Here is a 23,385-nt window from a genome sequence, read left to right on the forward strand (position 1 = left end):
GGAAGTACTGAGCACGGCTGGACTTTAAATGTGGTGCCTGGTGTGATGAAGCGGCGAGGTGACAGCGTGGCGGGCGAATCAGACCCCGCCTGCCATCGAAGCGGCGTATATCCTGGGAATGCGTAATTAACGCAGCAGGTTTGGGATGATGCGGCGTGAAAAGCTGCCATTGTGGCCAGCGGGTAAAACATAATTTTTCCTGCCCGCTACCACACAGTGCAAATCTGGGACAATTCAGCCCCTTATCCAGAGTTTCTGGTCCCACATGCTATGCAGAGACTCCAGTTAAAAATCATAGTTTTGTGGATATCAGCTGTGGGTGGGATCAGACTTGTCTCCACAGACCAATAGTTCACTGATGATCACTGTACAGTCTTCTCCTGGATCAACGGCTGGAATTATATGGCCCCGTCGCGGTGGAGATGAGGCTGTAAAATGTGGCGAGCCATTCAAAACTCCAGTAACTTCGGCGGGAACATAAAATCCCGCCCAATATGTGGTATATAAAAGAGAGCTTGGCATCTATGGAACCAGAACCTAACAAAACTCTGTCCTTCGTTAAAGAGGAAAGGAAACATGGGTGTGAAAATGTCCCACGACCTGAAGATTGTACCAAACTAACAACTAAAGAAAGCAGGAAATCTTTGCATTTGGATAGTACCTTTCACATCCTTCGGTTATTCCAAATATATATATTTAGTATATTGAATGGAATGCTTTTGAAATGTAGGGCAGAATCGTCCCAGATTTGCACTAAGTGCAGTAGTGGGTGGGTAAAATGTTTTACCCGCCAGTTGCAATGATGGGTTTTCACACTGTATCGTCCCAAACCCACCTCATTATTTATGCACTGCTGGGAAACACGCAGTTTCCATAGCCGGCGGGCTCCCATTCGCCCACCTGCTATCACCCTGCCACTGCATCCTGTCAGGCGCCATATTTAAGTCCAGCTGCAAGCACACATCTCAGTGCTTCCAGCTCACCGCTGCTGCACGGAAGACATGGCCCTGCAGCTGAAGAAGACTGCAGCCCCCAAGTTCAGCAACGTGTCCCTCGAGCACCTTCTCAATGGCGTGGAGGCCTGCCGGGATGTCCTCTACCCCAGCTATGGCCGCAGGATGGGTAACAACAGGACTAATCTGGCTTGGGAGACAGTGGCAGTGGTGGACAGCATCAATGCTCTTCAAAAGAGGACAGCCATCCAGTGCCGCAAGAGAATGAATTCTGCCTTCATTCTGCCAGGGTAAGCCAATCTTCTCATCTCTCTCAACTCACACGCAAACCCATCACATATCCACAAGGCCCTCACTCACCCGGTTAAGGGGACATCACCATTCACCCTCTCACACTCACCATCATTATCCTCATCCCGTCCATGGGGCCACTCACCACCCAGACATGCCAGGCTTACTTATCATCTGGCCTGGCAGGCGTCCTGTTTACACTTTCTCCATCTCTATTCATGCAGGACAAGCTGGCACACAACAGGGAGAGGTCACAGACCGGTGGCAGAATGCCTTAAATCAAGGTCCTCGCATACTTTGAAAACAAAGCCATCCAGCTGGCCAGCGACAATCCGGACCAGTCCTGTGCTGATGATGAAGTCGGCGGTGCGCTACCAAGTGAGGACACAGCAGTGCAACATCCATCTGATAACCATTCTGTGAGTGATGTGTCTTGTTTCACAGGCCACTGCCATGCACTAATTATCTCTCCTTGCCTCCGTAGGCACATCTGGGAAATAGCCTAGAGAGTCCATGACCCAGGGCTACCAGTCAAGCCCCGAAGATACTTCGGAAGAGGAATCTGAAGGCGCCCCCCACCCTTGAAGTCCTGTCACAGCGCTCATCCACACCCTCCACCAGCGCAGAGACACACACCTCAGTGGGACCTAGATTTAGAATAGCCTCAGGATCACAATCTGGTGAGCACATCGCACTGTCTGATCCACAGCAGTTGGTGGCAGGAGTTGGAGGACTGCTGGAGACCAGAAATTTGCTGAGTCTGAGTCAGGTGTCGAGTCTCTGGACTCGGTCATGTCTTAGTTGCTGGAGCTGCAAAGGCAAGCTCGGGAACATTAGGAAGGGATGTCCGCTGCACTCCTCAGATTGCAATGGCACAAAGGAGAAGCCCGTCTGTCTTCAGGCTGAGGTGATAGCACCGGCATGCCAAAGCACCAAGGTCAACACTGGTAGGATGGCGGCCACCATGGAGACCTTGGTCCAGAACGTCTCTCCTGCACTTCTGCGCAGGCTCAACTCTATCGTTGAGGCCATAATTGGCCTCCAACAGAGGGCTGCAGACAGCCCAATCTCACTCCAGCTACCCCTTCTCCTCAAGGAATCAGCCTGGGGCCATTGGGCACCCATAGTGAGGAGGATCAGCAGATGCACACTCCGGGGCCATCCACCCAGGTGACTCTGAGAGTGTCCGGCCCATCCGAATCCCATCTTCCTGTGACCTCAGCAGCTCCAGCTCCACAGGCTGAGGAGGGTGCCACTGCCACACAGCAGGACCCTGAAAGCAGGCTGGGTCCCTCCAGGTGTCAGTCCTCCACAGGACGTCTGCCAAGGTCATCACAGACAGGGCGTAGCAGTCAGCAGGCTGCCTCCACCTCCGCTGTGGATGTCCAGGGAGCACCAAAACATAGCAGCAGGGTTAGGAAAGCTAAGAAGAATTAATTGCACATTGGGTATGGATGTTAATCACTTGTACAAATTGTTCACTATTGTCAATAAACTCCCATAGATGTTTCCCTGCCTATGGCTCCTGGTTCTGATGAGCAGGGTTCTTGTCACCCAGATGTGAAACCTTTCTGCACAAGATAAAGGCAGGTGTCTCAGCCCAGGGCCTCTTCCATGTGCTCTGTTCAGGCTCTGGACCAATGGAGGAATGCCTGAGACCAAGGTCCTCATGGACTTTGAAAACAGAGCCATCCAGCTGGCTGGTGATGATCTGGACCGTTCCTGTGCTGACGGTGAGGTCAGCATTGCAACCACCAAGTGATGGTCCAGCTTCACACTCCCTGGACACATTACTGATGCCTGCACCTCGATGGTGCTTGTCATTGCTGCCAGAATGTCATGGGCAAATGCCATAGAGTTCCATCATTCTCTCTATGTGCTCTCAGCACCTTTAAGGTGGTGCTGACCTCCATCTCTTTAGCATCTGTGACCAGTGACGCTGTGCTCTTGAAGGGCTCAGGTGCTAAAGTATCAGATGCTTCTAAAATTTCAGGGCTGCATCTCTGATATGACCCTGACCACAGAGCGCAAGAGAGCTGCTCTTGACCAGACAGGAGTCAGACATTCTCAGAGGCTATGTGAAGATCTATGGAGTGTCCTCAATGCATGTCGCCATCATCCTCCTGCAATTGAGTGACTATTAGGGCCTCCACTGCGTCTCCATGACAGGAGCATTATCACAGAGGGTATGTGCGCTACCATGAGACAGACTGGAGTCAAACATTCGCAAATGCGCTGTGAGGATCTATGGGGTCACCTCTCTGCATGTCGTCATCATCATCCACAAATCTAGTAGCTACAAGGGCCTCCTGAGCATGCCTGCCTCATCCAGCCAGTGCGAGGGCCTCATCCCCATTGTCGTCGTCTCCTCCGAGGACCTCCTCAACCCTCATTCTCATCTGCATCCTCATCAGAGGAGATGTGCAGTTCCTCTGTTTCCTCCTCAGCCAGCTCATCTCCCCGCTGGAGCGCCAGGTTGTAAAGGGTGCAGCAGACGACGACGATGCGTGACACCCTCTGTGGTCTATATTGCAGGGCTCCACCAGACCAGTCCACCAGATCCTCATCTTCAGTATCCCGATGGTTTGCTCCACCAAGTTGTGAGCTGCAGCCTGAGCCTCATTATACCTTCGCTCTGCTGCAGTCTGAGGCCACTGCATGGGTGTCATCAGTCACGGCCTCTTTGGGTTTCCCTTGTCCCCAAGGAGCCAACCCTGCAGCCTCTGTGGACCCTGGAAGACCCCAGGGATCTGTGACCGGCTGAGAATGTAGGAGTCATGCGCACTCCCTGGAAACCGTGTGCAGACCTGCAGGATGCATTTCTGTTGGTCGCGTACCGTCTGCAGTTGATGTAGTCCACCATGTGTTTGCGATAGAGATCTGAGCACCACATGAGTGCAGTTGATGACACCCTGAACCTGTGGGAAACCCAAGATCTGGGCAAATCCAATCACTCTTGCATCCTGGCTGAAATACACAAAGTTGTGTGCCTTCGCAAAGATGGCATCCGCGACTTCATGGATGCATTTGTGGGTGGTGGATTGTGAAATCCCACAGAGGTCACCTGTGGAGCCCTGAAAAGAGCCACTGGCATAGAAATTGAGCGCAGTGGTCACTTTCATGGCCACTGGCAGTGGATGCCCTCCATGTCCCCTTGGCGCCAAATCCTGCAGCAGCTGGCAGATGTGACTGATCAGTTCCCTAGACATGCGCAGTATTCGGCAACACCGGTTCTCAGTCATCTGCAGGAATGAAAGGCTGCGTCTCTAGGCCCTGGGTGTCGCTAGGCACCGACCAGCCACGGCTCACTGTGGCTCTTGGGTGGCATGCGCGGGAGCCCCAGCCGCCCCTTCTTCCTGAGGTTGCTGCTCTTCCCACTGCGCAGCCAGGAGCCCCAGTCACTCTCTCCTCCATCTTCTTTGCACTCTGTAGGCCATCAGGCATACAGCTAGTTCACCAGTCTCCATGATCCTGATGTATTCCTCCTGCAGGATGAAAGAGATATGTGGTTAGCATGGGTGTAGTAAGAACCTATCCTGGTTAAGTGTGACAGCCCCTTAATGCTTCCCGGAGAGTGCTGGCCATCACCTGGATGGCCAGAGATTAGTGCGCTGCATGTCTGTCCCGTTAGCTTCAACCATGGGGGAGGCTGGTCCAAACTGGGATGCTGACATTGCAAGGGGCTGTGAGCCCCTCCAGTAGTGACTGCTACATGGCCAGCTTTAACAAGGAGATTGTATGACGTGTGCAATTGTCCAACTGTTCCGCAGTCCACTAAAATGCTCATGAATTTGCTGTCTGTGCCGGCGGGTGGGGTGGTGCAGGGAGACGGCGGTTGGGGATGGAAAGCTTTGGAGCACGTGGTGACACTTTGATGAGTCTGCGTTGCTTGAGTGGGCAGAGAAGCTAGAAGCCTGACCCCAATCATACCGATGTGGCTGCACCTGAACTGTCTGAGCTGCAGAGGAATGGGCACTTTATATAAGTTTCCCTAATGTGTGGCCGCTTCCCTCGCCCACTTACCCCACCCCCACCCTGAATGCTTGTACTCTATGTTCAATGGCAGGGCTGCCCTTGCTCACCCCTCCTCCCTGCCACCAGGCACCTCAACAGAAGGGCTGCTCTTAACCCCGACCCCCCAATGTCCCTGAAGCTTGAAGTCCAACAGGCAACCCCGGCAGGCACTGCACAATGTTACTGTGTACTGACCTCTGAGTTCCCCTCAAAGTGCAGGCCACTATGTGCACACCTTTTATGTGCTGTTGTGAAACACATCAGCGTGCTTTCCTGCCAACGTGGATGGACAATGTAGCGGGGGGCGGGGGGGGAAACGATTCCAGTGGGCTGGCCTAATAATGATATGCTGATGTATTATAATGAGTTTCCTGATGCCCGATGATGGGGAACGCAGCCCACTGTTGGTGGGCTGAGCGGATGATCGCAAACTGGTTTCCCGCCATCGTAAAACCGATCGCGCCATATTGTCCACTTATGCCACCGATCGCGCCTGACGCCAGTGGGCACGGAAAATCCTGGTCGTAGTCGCAGTTGTAATGTACACACAGCAAGATTTCACAAACTACAATGAAATAATGGCCAAATAATCTGCTTTAGTGATGTTGGCTGAGGGATAAATGTCAGCCAGAACATCAGCGAGAACTTCTCTGTCCTTCTTTGAACAGTGCCGGGGGATCTTTTGTGTCCACATGGCAGATCAGAAGTATGTTTAAACTCTCTTCTGAAAAATGGCACTTCCCCAGTACTCTATTGAAGTGTCTGCCCAGATCTTATACTCAATTTCCTGGAGTGGAACATCAACCACAACAGTTGATTCAGAGGTCACAGCTGACATCTGGAACATCAACTTGCACAGACATAGCGTCATAAGGGAATTGACTAAATGAATGGCCAGGTAGGCACAAGATTAGCTGAAAGCATCATTGACTGAAATGGAGCTCAGGGTCATTGTCTGAATCATCATTTTGATACAATTTACAATGAACCCTGTGATTTGAAAAGCAATTTCTCAACCTTAGCCAATAGTTTGTGCTGAAAGGACCTCCCAGCCATTGATCGAACAACAAATGGGATATTTTCAATTCCACACCAGCCAGCCTTGGTTTTAACATACTGTACAATATAATTATGTATTAACACTAGATCATAAGAGCACTGTAATCACTAAGGTGGCATTCCCAGGGTATTTGCCAGGTGTTTATCAAATGATAAATCTTAGCTGTCATCAATAAACACTTCATTTCTAAGAATTTTATCTTGTTGACTATCATTCATTCATCAGAGAAACACAACCCTTGTTATTACATCGACTCAAGAGTATTTACTTTGCAAACATAACTGGCCAAACAAAGAAGTGTACCTTCCCTTGGTGCTGTGCCTTATCACCAAAATATTAATTGTGTTCTTTTCGTGGGCAGCAATTTGCTATGTGAAGTAAAATTGAACAGCGAGTCATTGTAAATAATGGATCTTTTTTTTGCATTCACTCTCACTGTGAACTTCATGTCAAAGAAGAGGAAAGAAAGCACTACCCGCTGCTCTTAAAGGGATATCCTTGGGGAATGAAGCATCAGGAATCATTGGCATAATAAATAGAGGAATGGAATAGAATAGCAAGGAAGTTATGATAAATCTTTCTAAATCCTCAGCTTGTGTTCAATTCTGACACCATGCTTCAGGAACAATGCTAAGGCCCTGGAGAGGATGTGGAGTAGATGCACCCAGAATGGTACCAGGGATGACGGACCTCAGTTATGTGAAAAGACAAAAGAAGCTGGATGTTTCTCTCTAGTACAGAGAAGGTTAAGGTGAGGTTTGGTAAAGCTGTTCAAAATTGTGAGGGGTTTTGATGGATAGGGAGAAATTGTTTTCATTGGAAGCGGGGTCAGTAAGTGGAGGACACAGATTTCAGTCAATTGGCAAAAGAACCATGGGAAAAATAAGAAGCTAAATAATGCAGTGAGTTACACTAAAATTTAGAATGCACTGCCTGAAAGAGTGGTGGAAGCAGAATCAATAATTTTCGAAATGGAATTGGACATATGCTTGAAAAGGAAATATTTTCAGGATTATGGAAGTGAAAGGAGATTGGGACTAAAGTGATAGCTTTTTCAAAGAGCTGACACAAGTATGATGGACCAAATGGTCTCCTTCTGTGTTCTAGCATTCGATGATTCCATGAAAGAGACACAATGACATTCATAAACGAGTTGCAATAATTGAATGTGAGTTACTGCACCATAATAATTTTGCTCGAATGCTTTACAATTTGAAGAATATCGCATGGCAGCATTCCAAGCTTTTGCAGTTTGAGAAATATAAACTCACCCACTTCAGTTACATCATTAATCACAGCGCATGCTTACATTTGATTTATGCTAGAAACGAAATAAAAGTGTACTGGAACAAAATAACAAATAGGATAAGAATGTTAATATTTCCCTTTGTGTTCAAGACTCTCAATACTGAAATGATTTGTTAAATACTTAAAAGATTGGAGCTTAGAAGAATGAGAGGTGGTCTAATTGAAACTTAAAGTTCTTAAGGGAACTTTAATATGGTAGAAGCTGAGAAAGTGTTTCCCTGCCGGGGAATCTAGAATATAGGGTCAGTCTCAGAGTAAGGGGTCGGCTATTTAGAACTGAGATGAGGGGAATTGTTTTTCACTCAAAAGGTTATGAATCTTGGGAATTCTGTACCTCAGAGAGCTGTGGATGATCAATTGTTGGGTATATTCAAGAAAGAGGTCGATAGATTTTGAGGGGACCAATAGGGTTAAAGGGTACTGAAATAATGTGGGAAGTTGGAGTTGAGGTATAAGATCAACCAAGATCTGGTTAAAATGATGGAACAAGCTCAAAGGGTCGATTGGTCTATCCAGCTCCTAGTTCTTATGCTCTTTTGTTCTTGCAACCAATTCAACAGATCCCAGATAATAAATCAACTTGTAGAAAATAATAATGTTATCTAATTGATGTTCCTCAAGATGCTGTGTGTTACTTTACCTCGCCAGATGCTGTGTTTCCTCACCGGACGCTACATGTTACTTTTCCACTTCAGTTTCTGTGTGATACATTAGGACAATTTGAATCTTTGATACAACTATTTCCTTTACATACCATTAATAGTGAAGAGAGGTTAGTATGCAGACAGAATTTTTTTTTAAACTGCCACAAACATATTACCTGATGTTTCCAAATTAGAATATAAGTGCGCGAAACTACATTATTATTGTGAATTCAGGCACACATATCGACATGAGGCATGCTTCCTAGTTGCTGCAGTTCTCATGGGATTGTCATTTGCAACAACCTGTGTAACCACAGCATTGCAGTCACCTCATATTGAGCTTTATTCATTGCGATAGTGAAGGTGAGAGGATGGATGAAACCAGATAGGACTTATCACCCTTGGAGAACAGCAGCTGGTGCACAGTGCAGAAAAGTGAAGTTGTGAATCCATCAAGCAGCAAACAACAGCTTGTGCTTTCATGTTTGTACGTTCACCCCATGAACTGACGCAGTTAGTCCAGACTTATGTTTTATCCATTATCTGCCATTCTGAGCAGCAGGCTAAGTGTTCCAGTATCGTACCTGTTTCCAGCCACCACTTGGAATCAACTTCCACCACTTCAAAGAGAAAGGTGACTTGTTCCCGTTTGTGTCACGTTCAAATTAAAAAGAGATTAATACATGAGAGCCATACCTCACTGAGGGGCTCCGATAGCTCAATTCACATAAACAAGAGCAAAGCTTAAGAGATTCATTGTCAATGAGCCTTGACAAAATCATTTCCCTGTAAACACTTCCATCTATCCTTTATTTGGCAAGGTACATACAGCAGTGAAAGCCTGACTGATCTCACTGAAGTCTGGCACACAGTTGCCATATGCTGCTGTCCCTTCAAGCTGTTTTGTTTTTCTGCAATGAGTATCATTGCTGACACTGATGCTCCCTCTCAGCTGAGCCATGATGACCCCCCTCCTCTCGCTGAAAGATTAATGGCGCTGTTGCACTGCAAGTAACACTTTGAAAGTGCTACCTGGTTACAGCAATCAGGTTCCAATCTGAAACTCAGCTGTGCATGAAAAATGAGTCAGCTTGGACATGTTGCATTTTGTGAAGAAATAGATACAGCTGAAGGCCAGTGGAGAATTATTGTGTTTTGCCTGAGAGTCATGTTTGACTCAGTCAGTTCAGCACAATGAAGGTAATGCAATAGGTACATTGTGATTTTACACCTGAGTCAGGCTACTGCATTGACTCAAGGCCCTATTAAACTAGACTCCACTTGCTATGATGCACAGTTCCACAATTTACTATATCCTCCTGCACATGTTTAACCAGACTCTACTCTATTTGTGCTCAGGTTTACCCTGATTTTATTGCAATTGTCTACCCATTTAACTGGATTGCACTGGACTTGAGCTTACATTTACCTAAATGCCACTGTACATTTAATGCCACCCATCTGTGGTACATATGTTGAACCAGACTCTATCATACTCATATACATGCCCAAAGAACTGATCCTGTTCTGTGAGCTCATTCGTGCCAATGATGCTTGATGATTGAAAGAGCCATTGAACTGGGTACTTGGTCTTGCATAAGACAGGCTTACCCCTTCAAACTCTGCACTCCTGCACCACACAATCTGAATACTATGCCAGCAATATATCAATGTATGGTTCTGTGTTACAACAGAGTAGAATTTTAATCATTAAAAAAATCTACAACCTGATTTGCTAGGTTTCTGACTGGGAAGAAGAAATAGAGCTGTAAAGAAAGAAACAGTGGGCAGGGTTTTTACCTCATCGGGCGGGCGCAGTGGGCAGGCCTGGGAGCGGCCATGAAACCGACCGTCACCCGCGATCGGGCCCCGAACACAATTTCACGCTGGCTGGCCGATTAAAACGGTCAGCCAGTGTGAAAGGTGCGCACAGAGCCTCAGCGTTCGGAGTGGGGGCTGGAGGAGCACGAGCGCTGAAGTTGGCGCATGCTGCCTCAGGGAGCTGAAGGATTTTAACATTAAAAATAACAAAAGGAAAGATAAGGAAAGCATGTCCCCTCATGTGACTCACACGAGCAGGGACACGTTAAAAATGAGTTTTAAAAGTCCTTTTTTAATCATTGGTTGAAACCCCATCCCGCCCATGGAGGAGCTTTCGCAAAAAAATGCAAAGGCCACTTGGCCTATTCGCCCGCCTGCCAATCGAATGGTTAGACGGGCAGCGAAAAATTTGCTTTAATTAATTGAGTAAGGGCCTTTATAGGCCTCTTAATTGTCAGTGGGCACACTGCCGCCTCTCGCGCGTGCCTGCCGAGCGAAATATCACGAGAATGTGCGGTGACAGATGTCACTCGCCCGATGTCATCGCGCACTATTTTACTCGTTCGGGCCGGGCTCACCCGACAAGGGAAAAATTCTGCCCAGCGTTTTGCTTGTTACTACAATGCGATTAATTAGCCATATGAGAGAAGTGTTAAAAATTGGGAAAAGATGGGTCAGGGTAGACAGAAGCAGACTGTTTCCAATAGCTCAAGGGTCCAGAATAACAGGTTGTAGATACTGGACTAAAACGCAAGAGATTTAGAACAGACAGCAGAAGAACATCTTCATATAGAAAGCTGTGAGGTTATTAAATTCACTGCAATGGCTAGTTGTTAGCAAGAATCATTCAAAATTCAATTTCAATGGTGATGAAGGAGAATGGGTTGAAGCAATATGGGAAAGCAGTCTTTAATGCTATACTGCTTTACTGCTTTAATGCTATAACTTTGCCTGGCAAAGGGGCAGCCACACAGGCTTGGGACCGCCCTCCACACTTAGCAAGCCCTTCCACCTACTGTGAACCCAGAACAGATCCAATGCTCCATCCCAAAGTCATCACCAAAGAACCAGCCCCTGTGTTCCCAGCCCAGCAGTGAAGTTGCTGTTTCACTCTCTCCCTTTGCTTGATTAAGGCCAGTGCAGTCAAAGAGAATGCAGCAGTAAAAATATGGTTAGAACGATTTGTTCATGCAGAGGATAAACAGGACTGGTTGGGTCAAGTAACTTTTTTCCATATTGAAACATCTATGTATTTCCATCTATCATTATAGGATTAAAAAGACAAACTGTGATGGAATATTGAATGCCACATATTAATGGATCTTTAGAAGGGCACTGTCTACATGAAAAAGTGAGTGATGAAATTTTATTTGTTGTACAAAGGTTTGATAGTGAAGTTCCAACTCCATGGGGTAAAGCCACAATTCAAACTCTGCGTATGGATTCAATGAAAATTACTATATGCATTTTAAAGGGAGACACAATAATCACATAAGTAGATTCAACTGCAAATAACCCACTCGTGTCTAAAAAAACTCAGCAGGTCTGGCAGCATCGGCGGAGAAGAAAAGAGTTGACGTTTCGAGTCCTCATGACCCTTCAACACCGACACCCATCTAGGACCCTCCACCCCTGCCTGTCCCTCTGTCCCCACCCCATCTTCCAATCCCAGTCCCGGCCGTGATTTATCTATACCCCCTGACCTTCCCCTCTCCGACGCTGAACGTTCAGTGCTCAGCAAAGGACTTAGTTTCATACCCTTACGCCCTCATCTCAATGAATTTCGGGCTCGGCACGATGCTGAACTCTTCTTCCGCCGTCTTCGTCTCCGTGCTCACTTGTTTGGGCAGGAGTCCTCTCCCCATTCAACGGATCCTTTTACCCACCTCCAATATTCTCCCTCCACCTGGACCCCTCCCTCTGGATTCTTACCTTCTCTTGATCTTTTCATTGAGAACTGTCGGCGTGACATTAGTCGTCTCAATTTCTCTGCTCCTCTCACCCATTCTAATCTGTCTCTCTCTGAACTTACTGCACTCCGTTCTCTCAGGTCCAACCCCAACATTGTCATCAAACCCGCTGACAAGGGTGCTGCTGTTGTTGTCTGGCGCACTGACCCCTACCTCGCGGAGGCTGAGCGTCAACTCGCAGACACTTCCTCCTACCTCTCCCTGGACCATGACCCCACCACTGAACAGCAAGCCATTGTTTCCAGGACTGTCACTGACCTCATCTCCTCTGGAGATCTTCCTCCCACAGCTTCCAACCTGATAGTCGCCCAACCTCGGACGGCCCGCTTCTACCTCCTACCTAAAATCCACAAACAGAACTGTCCCGGCAGACCGATCATGTCAGCCTGTTCCTGCCCCACGGAACTCATTTCTCGTTATCTTGACTCCCTCCTCTCTCCTCTTGTCCAGTCTCTTCCCACCTACATCCGTGATTCCTCTGACACCTTACGTCACATCAACAATTTCCAGTTCCCTGGGCCCAACCGCTTCCTCTTCACCATGGACGTCCAATCCCTCTACACCTCCATCCCCCACCAGGATGATCTGAGGGCCCTTAGCTTCTTCCTCGAACATGTGCCCGAACAATCCCCATCCACCACTACTCTCCTCCGTCTGGCTGAACTTGTTCTCACACTGAACAATTTCTCCTTTAACTCCTCTCACATCCTCCGAATAAAAGGTGTGGCTATGGGTACCCGCATGGGCCCCAGCTATGCCTGTCTCTTTATGGGGTATGTGGAACATTCCTTGTTCCAGTCCTACTTCGGCCCCCTCCCACAACTCTTTCTTCGGTACATCGATGATTACTTCGGTGCTGCTTCATGCTCTCATCGGGATCTGGAAAAATTTATTAATTTTGCTTCCAATCTCCACCCCTCCATCATTTTCACATGGTCCATCTCTGACACTTCCCTTCCCTTCCTTGACCTCTCTGTCTCAATTTCTGGTGATAGACTGTCCACTAATATCCATTACAAGCCTACCGACTCCCACAGCTACCTCGACTACAGCTCCTCACACCCCGCTTCCTGTAAGGACTCCATCCCATTCTCTCAGTTCCTTCGCCTCCGTCGCATCTGTTCTGATGATGCTACCTTCAAAAACAGTTCCTCTGACACGTCCTCCTTCTTCCTTAACCGAGGTTTTCCACCCACGGTCGTTGACAGGGCCCTCAACCTTGTCCGGCCCATCTCCCGCGCATCCGCCCTCACGCCTTCTCCTCCCTCCCAGAAACATGATAGGGTCCCCCTTGTCCTCACTTATCACCCCACCAGCCTCCACATTCAAAGGATCATCCTCCGCCATTTCCACCAACTCCAGCATGATGCCACCACCAAACACATCTTCCCTTCACCCCCCCTGGCGGCATTCCGTAGGGATCGTTCCCTCCGGGACACCCTTGTCCACTCCTCCTTCACCCCCTACTCCTCAACCCCCACCTAAGGCACCTCCCCATGCCCACGCAAAAGATGCAACACCTGCCCCTTCACTTCCTCTCTCCTCACCGTCCAAGGGCCCAAACACTCCTTTCAAGTGAAACAGCAGTTCACTTGCATTTCCCCTAGCTTAGTCTACTGCATTCGTTGCTCCCAATGCGGTCTCCTCTACATTGGAGAGACCAAACGCAAACTGGGCAACCGCTTTGCAGAACACCTGCGGTCTGTCCGCAAGAAAGACCCAAACCTCCCTGTCACTTGCCATTTTAACACTCCACCCTGCTCTCTTGCCCACATGTCTGCCCTTGGCTTGCTGCATTGTTCCAGTGAAGCCCAACGCAAACTGGAGGAACAGCACCTCATCTTCCGACTAGGCACTTTACAGCCTTCCGGACTGAATATTGAATTCAACAACTTTAGATCTTGAACTCCCTCCTCCATCCCCACCCCCTTTCCGTTTCTTCCCCCTCCCTTTTGTTTTTTTCCAATAATTTATTTAGATTTTTCTTTTCCCATCTATTTCCATTATTTTTAAATCTATACCTTTAATGCCCTGTTAGTCTTTCCACCCCACCCCCACTAGAGCTGTACCTTGAGTGTCCTGCCATCCATTCTTAATTAGCACATTCGTTTAGATAATATCACCACCTTCAACACCTCTTTGTTCCTTTGTCTGTGACATCTTTTGATTATCTGCTCCTATCACTGCTTGCTTGTCCCTACAACCACCCCTCCCCCCCAACTTCTCTCCACCACCCCCCCCCCCCCCACCCCACCACCTTAAACCAGCTTATATTTCACCCCTCTCCTAATATTACTCAGTTCTGTTGAAGGGTCATGTTGGACTCGAAACGTCAACTCGTTTCTTCTCCGCCGATGCTGCCAGACCTGCTGAGTTTTTCCAGGTAATTCTGTTTTTGTTTTGAATTTCCAGCATCCGCAGTTTTTTGTTTTTACCACTCGTGCCTAAGCTGTGCATGTATTGTATGGACAGCTTTCACTCATTGGAGGTAATTTTGAGTTTAGCTGATAGTGTATAATGGATGGTATCTATTCAGCCGCCCATTATACCTCACTAATCAAAGTTACCCACATTGTGTGTCATACTGAGTCTTCTGTGTGCCTCACAGATGCTGTGTATTTTACCCAACTAGGCATTATGTGTCACACAGATAAAAACTAATGGATTTGATCTAATAGGGAACATGGGGCAGAATTTTGACACCTTAGCTCTTGCATGGACGGCGGGGTGATTTCCCTGTCGAAAATCCAGAGGCATGAATAGCGGGCCTACTGGTTTAATCTTCTGGAAGGCATCTAATTAGAAATCCGCCATCCGTTAGGAAAGGCATCCAGTGCCAATGATGACGAATGACATTGAGTTGTTGAAAACTAGCTCACATTCCATTTTGAAAAGCTCATTCCCTGTGAAATTTGCCGAATGGCTGATTGGCATGTACCTTTCTGAATGGAATGTTGCTTTCTTTTTAAAAAAAAAATATTTGCACATTCAAAAAAAATTAGGAATGGCATGCAGGATGACAAGTCAGGAGCACGAGTGAATGTGCAAGATTTAAAGGCTCGCTGGCAGCTTTATCGCAGTGAGATTACTGCTGAGCTGATTTGGACAAGTGACTTGTGCAGGAAATGGCAGCGAGATGGGGAAGGGGTGAAGCATGTTTGACTGATGCCTCTCTGAAGGTTATGTTGCAGGCAGTGAGGGCACAGCGGCAAGCGTTGTTTCCGGAGAACAGAAGAAGAAGTCCACTCAGCATGACCAGGCAGGCATGGCTGAAGGTAAATGAGGAGGTTCGCAGCTGCAGTGTGATGAACAGGGCCTGGATACAGTGCAGGTAGCATGGCAACGACAAGATGAATGCCCTGCAACTCACAGTTGGCAGTTATGATTATCTGACATCTTTAGCAGTCCTCTCTATAGAAAGGCTGTAAGACACACTATTTGCTTTCTTCATCTTTCATCCATGTGGACAGCATTTCCACTCGGCCCTAAAGTCATGACCTTGTGCATCCCATGCCACAATGAAGTCCAACAAATGTATTACCTTATGATTCTCACACTGCACCCCTCATATTCCTAACCCTCCTCTTGTTCTCATGCAGAAGAGAGTGCATAACATACAAACACATGAACAAGGAGCAGGAGTAGGCCATTCAGCCCCTTGAGCCTGCTCCGCCATTTAATAAGATCCTGCCTGAGCTGATAGTAACCTCAAATCTGCGTCCTGCCTACCCCCGATAACCTATCACCCCCTTGCTTACCAAGAATCTACCCACCTCTGCCTTAAAAATATTCATAGGCTAAAGTAGATTGGGAAACTACAGTAAAAGATGTGATGATAAATAAGCAATGCCAAACATTTGAAGAATTAATGAATAATTTGTAATACATATACATTCCTTTAAGAAATAAACAAAGAATAGGAGGTAATCCAACAATGACTAACAAGAGAAGTTAAAGATAACATTCAGTTAAAGGAAAAGGCTTATGGTGTTGCCAGAAAGAGTAGTAAGCCTGAGGATTGGGAAGCTTTTAGAGTTCAGTAAAAGATGAAAAAGAAATTGATAAACAGAGAAAACATAATGGCCAGAATTTTCCCGTTGGCGATTTGGGGATGGGGCCTGCTCGCCGACAGGAAAATGATGCGGGATGACGTCAGGAGGAACCCCCGATGTCATCCCGGTCCCTTTAAATTTTCAGGAAGGCGAGCGGACAGCGAAATCAGCTGTCCGCCCGCCGACCTGTCAATGGCCAATTGAGGCCATTGACAGGGTACTTAATGTAATTAAAGACCCTGCCCGTCCAACATTAAGGCTGGCGGGCAGGCCAGGAGCCCCAGCGGGCTTCTGATAATACATGAAACCTCATCCACTGGCAGGTTGAGGTTTCATGTTCCTTTTTAAAAACTTTAATAAATGTAATGTTATATTTATTAACATGTCCCATCTCGTGTGGCATTGTCACATGAGGGGGACATGTTAATAATATTTTTATTTTTCTATTTTTTAAGTTTTTTAGACAGTCACTAATCTCCCTGAGACAGCACTTAGTCTCAGGTAGCAGTGCGCTCTTTCGCGTGCATGCACGAAAGAGCGCACTTTGGCAGATGGGGATTCCCTCCACCCCTGCACAGAAAGCACATAGTGCTTCCTGTCGGGCAGGTCGCTGGGTGGGCCTTAATTGGCCCGCCCGCTCAAAATGGTAGTGGGCCCCATTTCGGCGACGGTGGTTGGCTGTCCGCCCGCCGCCGAGCCAGTGGGGTCCGCACGCCCACCAAGGGCAAATTTCTGCCCAATGAGACTAGACTATCAAGAAACATGGGTCTGAATTTTATGGCCTCCCCCCGGTGACAGGTCGGCAGGCTGGTGGGCCCATAAAATGCCATAGTCCACTACCCAACCACCATACCGCACCACAATTCTACCAATGGCAGGGGAGGTGCCTGTGGAGCAATTGAGGCACTTAACAATTAATGACCATTTAAAGGCCTCATTCTGCTGCCGATGGGATTTAACCAATGGCGGGAGAGGCCCATGCCAAGCATCCAGCCCAGCAGCTTTAACCACAGGTTGATGGTGGGCATGGAGGATGGCGTATCCTTAATGGGCCTTCTGGGTCCTCTTGAGAGCCCCCTAGGTCATTACCCCCCACAATTCCCCTCCACCTTGGCCTGTCTACCCTGGCCCACCACCTCCCTTGCCCTACCTCACACCTCTTGCCAAAGCCTTCTAGCCTGGACCCAGTGATACACTATCCACACCCCCAACTTACCCATCACTCTCGCTCTGGCGTTGTGGACTGTTCTAGTCCCAGCAGTGGCCATCGCTGCTGGTGGCGCTGCCAGGGCTAGAGAGCTGCCAGGTATTTGATTAGTTGGCAGCTTCCTGGGGTGGGGCTTCCTGCTCAGGAGAGAATGGAATTCCCGCCTTGAACCAATTAGGAACCCCCTGAGTATTAGTTCCCAGCGGGGCGAGACACTGGACTGGGGGCAGGTTCGCCCCCAGCTTTTTAGCAGGGGAGGAGGGGACACCAGTGCCTCATTAAATCCAGCCCATATACACAGGTGGTAAAAGTTTGTATGGGTATGAAAAAAGGAAGAGGTTACTGCAATTAAACATGGGTCCATTAGGGGAATAAGGAAGTCGCACAGACATTAAATGAATACTTAGGGCCAAATTTTCACTGATGAGGCAAGGAGGTCAAGACGGGGAATTTCATGATTCGGCAAACCCGTTTTCATATAAAGGACCCCGGCCCGCAGCCGGGATGGAGTTGGACCCCCCGCCTCCAGAGGCAGGTCTGAAGATGCAACTGAGGCAGGTGGATGACCGGGCAGGCAGGCAAGAATGCCCACCTCTATTCACTGGGGGCCTCAATCCAGTTTTAATTCAGAATGTCAGGCTCTCAAACTCTAAGCCTCCTCACCCTCCACCCGCTCATCATGTGCTGTCCATGCTTCCATACATCCTTCATTGCCACTAATCCAGTGTTCACTATGGGCAGATCTCAGAGTTTAAAAAAAAACTTCCAACAATCTAATCTCATTCAAACACGCCATAACAAAAATGCTATTCCAAAAAAGTTAAATCCCCTGCGTTCAAACTGTTGTAACAAATAAACAAGTATCTATTTCACTGACCACATTTAAAAAATCTAGTCCTTTAATAACCTCTTAAAACTGTCAATCAAAATTCCTGTGTAGCAATCAGCTGGGATAAGTGATTATGGACCTTTTGAAAACTCAGCCAAGCATTTATAATGGTCACAACCATCAAAACAAAACAACACAGGCAATGGAGTCTATTGAGTTTTCAAAAATACATGCTTAAAATTTTTAAACTACACCAGGTGGCTTGTTAATCAATCCACTCAACAGCAGCTATATGTTCTTCTTCTAACTGACAGCTGCTGAAGGTTTTTTTTCTTACTTTTATAGAGTGCTGGAAATGTTTACACTAGAGTTCCCAAATGGTATTTTCTTTCATTTTTGCCTGCATAAGTGTACTTTTCCCAGTGGGAAAATTATGCCAATGCATGTCAACACTTAAACAATGCAAGTGAATGTAATGGTCAACTTGTCTTTTGCAGGATGCCCGATATTCCATCATTGTAGTGAAAGCACATCTACCTTACAACACAGCATCTAACTGTTGAAATTGAAAGAACAGGTTATTTCTGTATTCCAAAGCTTGCCATTGAAGGAATACCAGGGCCAGTTGATTTATTTTTTCTCATTTCCCACTTGGGACTGGGAATCCCCAATGGTTCACATCTTTTCTAGAGGCCACGAAGCATGTTTATTTACTGAGGGGGCCTGACTCCACAAAAATTGCTGGGGAGGTGGGGGAACAGTGGTTGAACTGCCCACTCCCTCAGCAGAGCTGGCAATGCTGGGCTGCATGTGGAACGGCTACCCACACCCTTATTTTGCACCAGCAAAAGTAATCAGAAATGAGAATCAACAGGAGTCCCAGAATCAGGCCCTGCAGCCATTTTTAAAGGGCTCCTGAGTCGGCCCAACTCAACGAAAATCTGGGCTCTGTTAAAAGACACAAAAATATTCCTGAAATAGTGGAGAACCATTATCAAGAATGAGGAAGTTAAAGAAATTACTATTAATAAAGAAATTGTACTGGAGAAACTAATGGGACTAAAGGTTGCAAGACCTGATGGCCTGTATCCTCAGGTTTTAAAAAATGTAGCTACAGATAACATGAATTGGTTATTATCTTCCAGGATTCCCTAGATACTGGAACAATTCCCCTGGATTGGAAGACAGCAAATGAAACTTGTAAATGTAGATGCTACTCATGAAAAGATGGAGAGAGAAAGTGGGGAACTAGCCTATAGGAGGGGAAATGCTAGAATCTATTATTAGCGATATGGGAACGGGGCACTTACAACATTATAATATGATTAAACAAAGTCAACATGGATTTATGAAAGGAAAACCGTGTTTGACAAATTTGCCATAAAGATAAGGGGATTCAGTGGATGTGATGTATTTGGGTTTTCAGAAAGCATTCAATAAGGTGAATAGAAAAGCAGAATATTTTTAAAATAGAGAGAGACTGGGATATGTTGGCATTGAAAGGAACCTGTGTGAGATTGTACGTGAATCTCAGAAAGTTAAAATGCAAGTACAGCAAGCACCGAAGAAGGTAAATGGCAATTTAGTCTTTATTTATCTTTATCTACCTCTGTAGTTTCCTTCAGCCCCACAAACCTCCAAGATATCTACTCTCATCTAATGCTGACCACTTGAAAAACATACAGTTTTAAATGCTTTCCCATTGGTGGCCGTGCCTTTAGCTGCCTAAGCTCCCAGCTCTGGAATTTCCCCTCTACACCTCTCTGCCTCTCTTTCCTCCTCTAAGAAACTCCTTAAAAACAACTGTTTTTTTAACCAAGCTTTTGGCTATTGGCCCTAATATTTTATGTAACTCCTGCAAATTTTGCTTTATAATGCTCCTGTGAAGTGCCTGGGGACGTTTTTACACTAAAGGTGCTATTTAATACAAGCTAATGTTGTTTTTACAAAGGCACTGGAGGAAACGAATAAAGAGGTCTTACTACAATTATATACAGCCCCTTGGTGAGACCACACCTAGAATGCTGTGTACAGTTTTGGTCTCCTTACCTAAAAAAGGGTATACTTGCCCTGGAAGGAACACAACAAAGACTCACTAGACTGATTCCTGGGATGAGAAGATTGCTCTATGAGGAGAGACTGAATAGATGCAGCCTATATTCACTAGAATTTGGAAAAAATGAGAAAAAAAACTAATTGAAATCTATTAAAAAATCTTAAGGGAATGACAGGGCAGATGCTGGGAGGATGTTTCTCCTCACTGGAGAGTAAAGAGCCAAGGGTCACAGTCTCAGAATAAAGAATTGGCCATTTAGGACTAAGGTGAGGAGAAATTTCTTCACACAATAGGTTATGAATCGTTAGAATTCTCTATCTCAGAGAGTTGTGCATATTCAAGGTAGAGATTGATAGATTTTTGGGTATTAAGGGGTGTGAGTTTATGAAACATATAAGATCCTGAGGGGAACTGACAGGGTGCAAGCTGAGACTATGGCCAGAATCTTCTGTTCGGCATGCAGGGGTGGGCCCCGCACGCTGAAGCGTATAATGATGCACGGTGACGTCGGGCGTGCGTCCCAACGTCACCGCATGTCACTCCGATCTTCAGTTCGGCGGGCACGCAGCGGAGTCGGCTGTGTGTCCGCTGAACTGTCAAAGGCTTGTTAAGGCCATTAATTAACTAATTAAACGGATTGTCAGGGCTGCCTATGCAACCTGAAGATTGGCGGGCAGGCGAAGAGCCCAGGCGGCCTTCACAGAAGTGTTTATTAATTAAATAAAATGTCTTCTGAAAATTCATAAACATGCCCCAGCTCATGTGACAGTGTCATATGAGGGGACATGTCTGAGTAAAATTTGTTTTTTGCAATGTTTTATTATTAAATTAATCCCCCTGAGGCAGCTCCGTGTCTCAGGGAGATTTCTGCACTCTTTCGCGCAAAGGCTCCAACTCTCCCCCCTCCCCCCTCCCGCACAGGTAGCACTGAGCGCTTCCGGGTGCGCGTCACACTGGGTGGGCCTCAATTGGTCCGCCCACACAAAATGGCAATGCGCAGCCGATCGTGGACGGCGATCATCTCCGCGCCTGTCCACGCCCGCTCCCAAACCGTCCGCCCAACAGGGAGAAAATTCTCCCCTATGTTTCCTCTTGTTGGGGAGACCAGAACTAAGGGACACAGTTTAAAACTAAGGAGTTTCCCATTTACGATAGAGCTAAGGGAATTTTTTTCTCTCAGAGAGTCATTGGTCTGTGGAATTCTCTTCCCCAGGGAGCAGTGGAGGCAGTCGTTGAATTTTTTATGGCTGAGTTCAGTGGATTCTTGAATTACAAGGGAGTCAAAGAGTATAGGAGATAGCTAGGAAAGTAGAGTTGAGGCCCCAATCAGATCAGCCATGATCTTACCAAAAGGTGGAGCCGGCTCGAGGGGCCGAATAGCCTACTCCTGTTCCTAATTCATATGTTCGTATATGTCTGGGAGAGGATAATGTGGGAAGATGGATTTGCGATACAAGATCAGCATGATAATATTGAATGGTCGTAAAGGGTCGAATGACAGAATGGCCTACTCCTGCTCCTGTTTCTTATCTTCTTATTAGCTCACCAGACACTGTGTGTTATCAGTGGGCATAGGGCTAGAGGAGTTACACTAGGGATAGGGAGGGGCTAAGGCCATGAAGAGAATTGAACACAGGACGGGAATTTTAAATTTAAGACATTATAGATGCAGGAATTCTTTAAGGCATTGTTACTGGTGCTAGTTTAGATTAGATTCTGAGAGATCTGTGTAATTGAACCAGCTCAAAGTGTTTGCATGGCTAATCTAGATCTTCCCGCCCAGTGCTAGAATTGTAAACCCACAAAAAAATGGGTTTACAATTCCCCCACCAGGATAAGGGATTGAATTTAGTTCTAGAAATGGAAAGAGCTTGTTCAAGATAAAAGCAAAATACTGCGGATGCTGGAAATCTGAAACAAAAACAAAAATAGCTGGAAAAACTCAGCAGGTCTGACAGCACCTGTGGAGAGGAAGACAGAGTTAACATTTCGAGTCTGAATGGCTCTTCATCAGAGCTTGTTCAAGGATGCTTTCCATCTAGAATCTGGCCTAAACAAGTGACGGTATAAAAGCAAGTATTAACTCTAGACGTTTACCAATGGCACCTTAACCTTGAGATGTGCAACATCTTAGAAATACACTTCAGTCTGAGTTCCTGTCTATAACACATGAAAGCAGAGCTCATGGGAAAGAGGGGTGATACCATTCCATTTATTCTTTTTCACACCAATTTGAATAATAATTGTTTTAATTTCCCTGTGTGTTACAGAGTAATAAGCCTAAATATATTACAAGTACCAATGAGCAGGTGCATGTTACAAGGCATTAGCACACTAGAGGAACTGAGACAAACCATTAGAAGGTGTTTTAATATCTACTGAACTCTGGGTATGTGTTATAGCTTTAAACACATTAAGGATAAACACCAAAACTGTCTGGTTGAACTGAAAGACTGGTATCCACATTGTAATTTCTCAGTATTTCTCTGTAACATGATTCCAAGCAATATTTATTCTTTATAATGGCAATGTCTTTTGGTTAAGACATTAAACTGAGACCCTGGGCTGAATTTTGCAGTTAGGCTGCAGGTCCCAACGTTGGGCATTGTCCTGGCCAGAAGACAGGGAGGAAAAAATATATATATATATCTATGTCAACCTGGCTATTCCATAAATATTTTTTAAATGGACAAAGGTTTTTCCCTGACTAGCCGTGACGCATACCAGAAGAATTTCTAACCTTCAGAAACCAGCAGGGACCTCGTTACCTTTAAAGTGGCGCTATTGCCCCTGTGACTGCAGGCAAGCAAATTCCAAAGGAATGCATCCCCAGTCTTTACATTTCTAAGACAGAGCTGGCCAACGGAGACAGCATATCTGCAAATGACAAAAGGGACCCTGTCTCGTCTATTAAATACCTCATGATTTCCAATCTGGGAACATACGTCCTTGTCCAACACCCAGGAGAAGAAGTGGGAGGTATGTCACAGGACACCCCCCCCAAGCTGCTAGAGCCTGTAATATTGCCGTATGGAACTGAACCCAGGTAGTCTACCATTTTATCATCTAACAGGTAGCAGCAGAATGAGCTCTGTCCAGGTAAATTGCCTGGCCCTAATCTACACTATGAACTGCTGGAACATTGGAACTTCTGTATCTGTGTCCTCAAGATTAATTTAT

The sequence above is a fragment of the Cetorhinus maximus genome, chromosome 3, assembly GCF_964194155.1.
Source record: "Cetorhinus maximus chromosome 3, sCetMax3.hap1.1, whole genome shotgun sequence".
Lineage (NCBI taxonomy): Eukaryota > Metazoa > Chordata > Chondrichthyes > Lamniformes > Cetorhinidae > Cetorhinus > Cetorhinus maximus.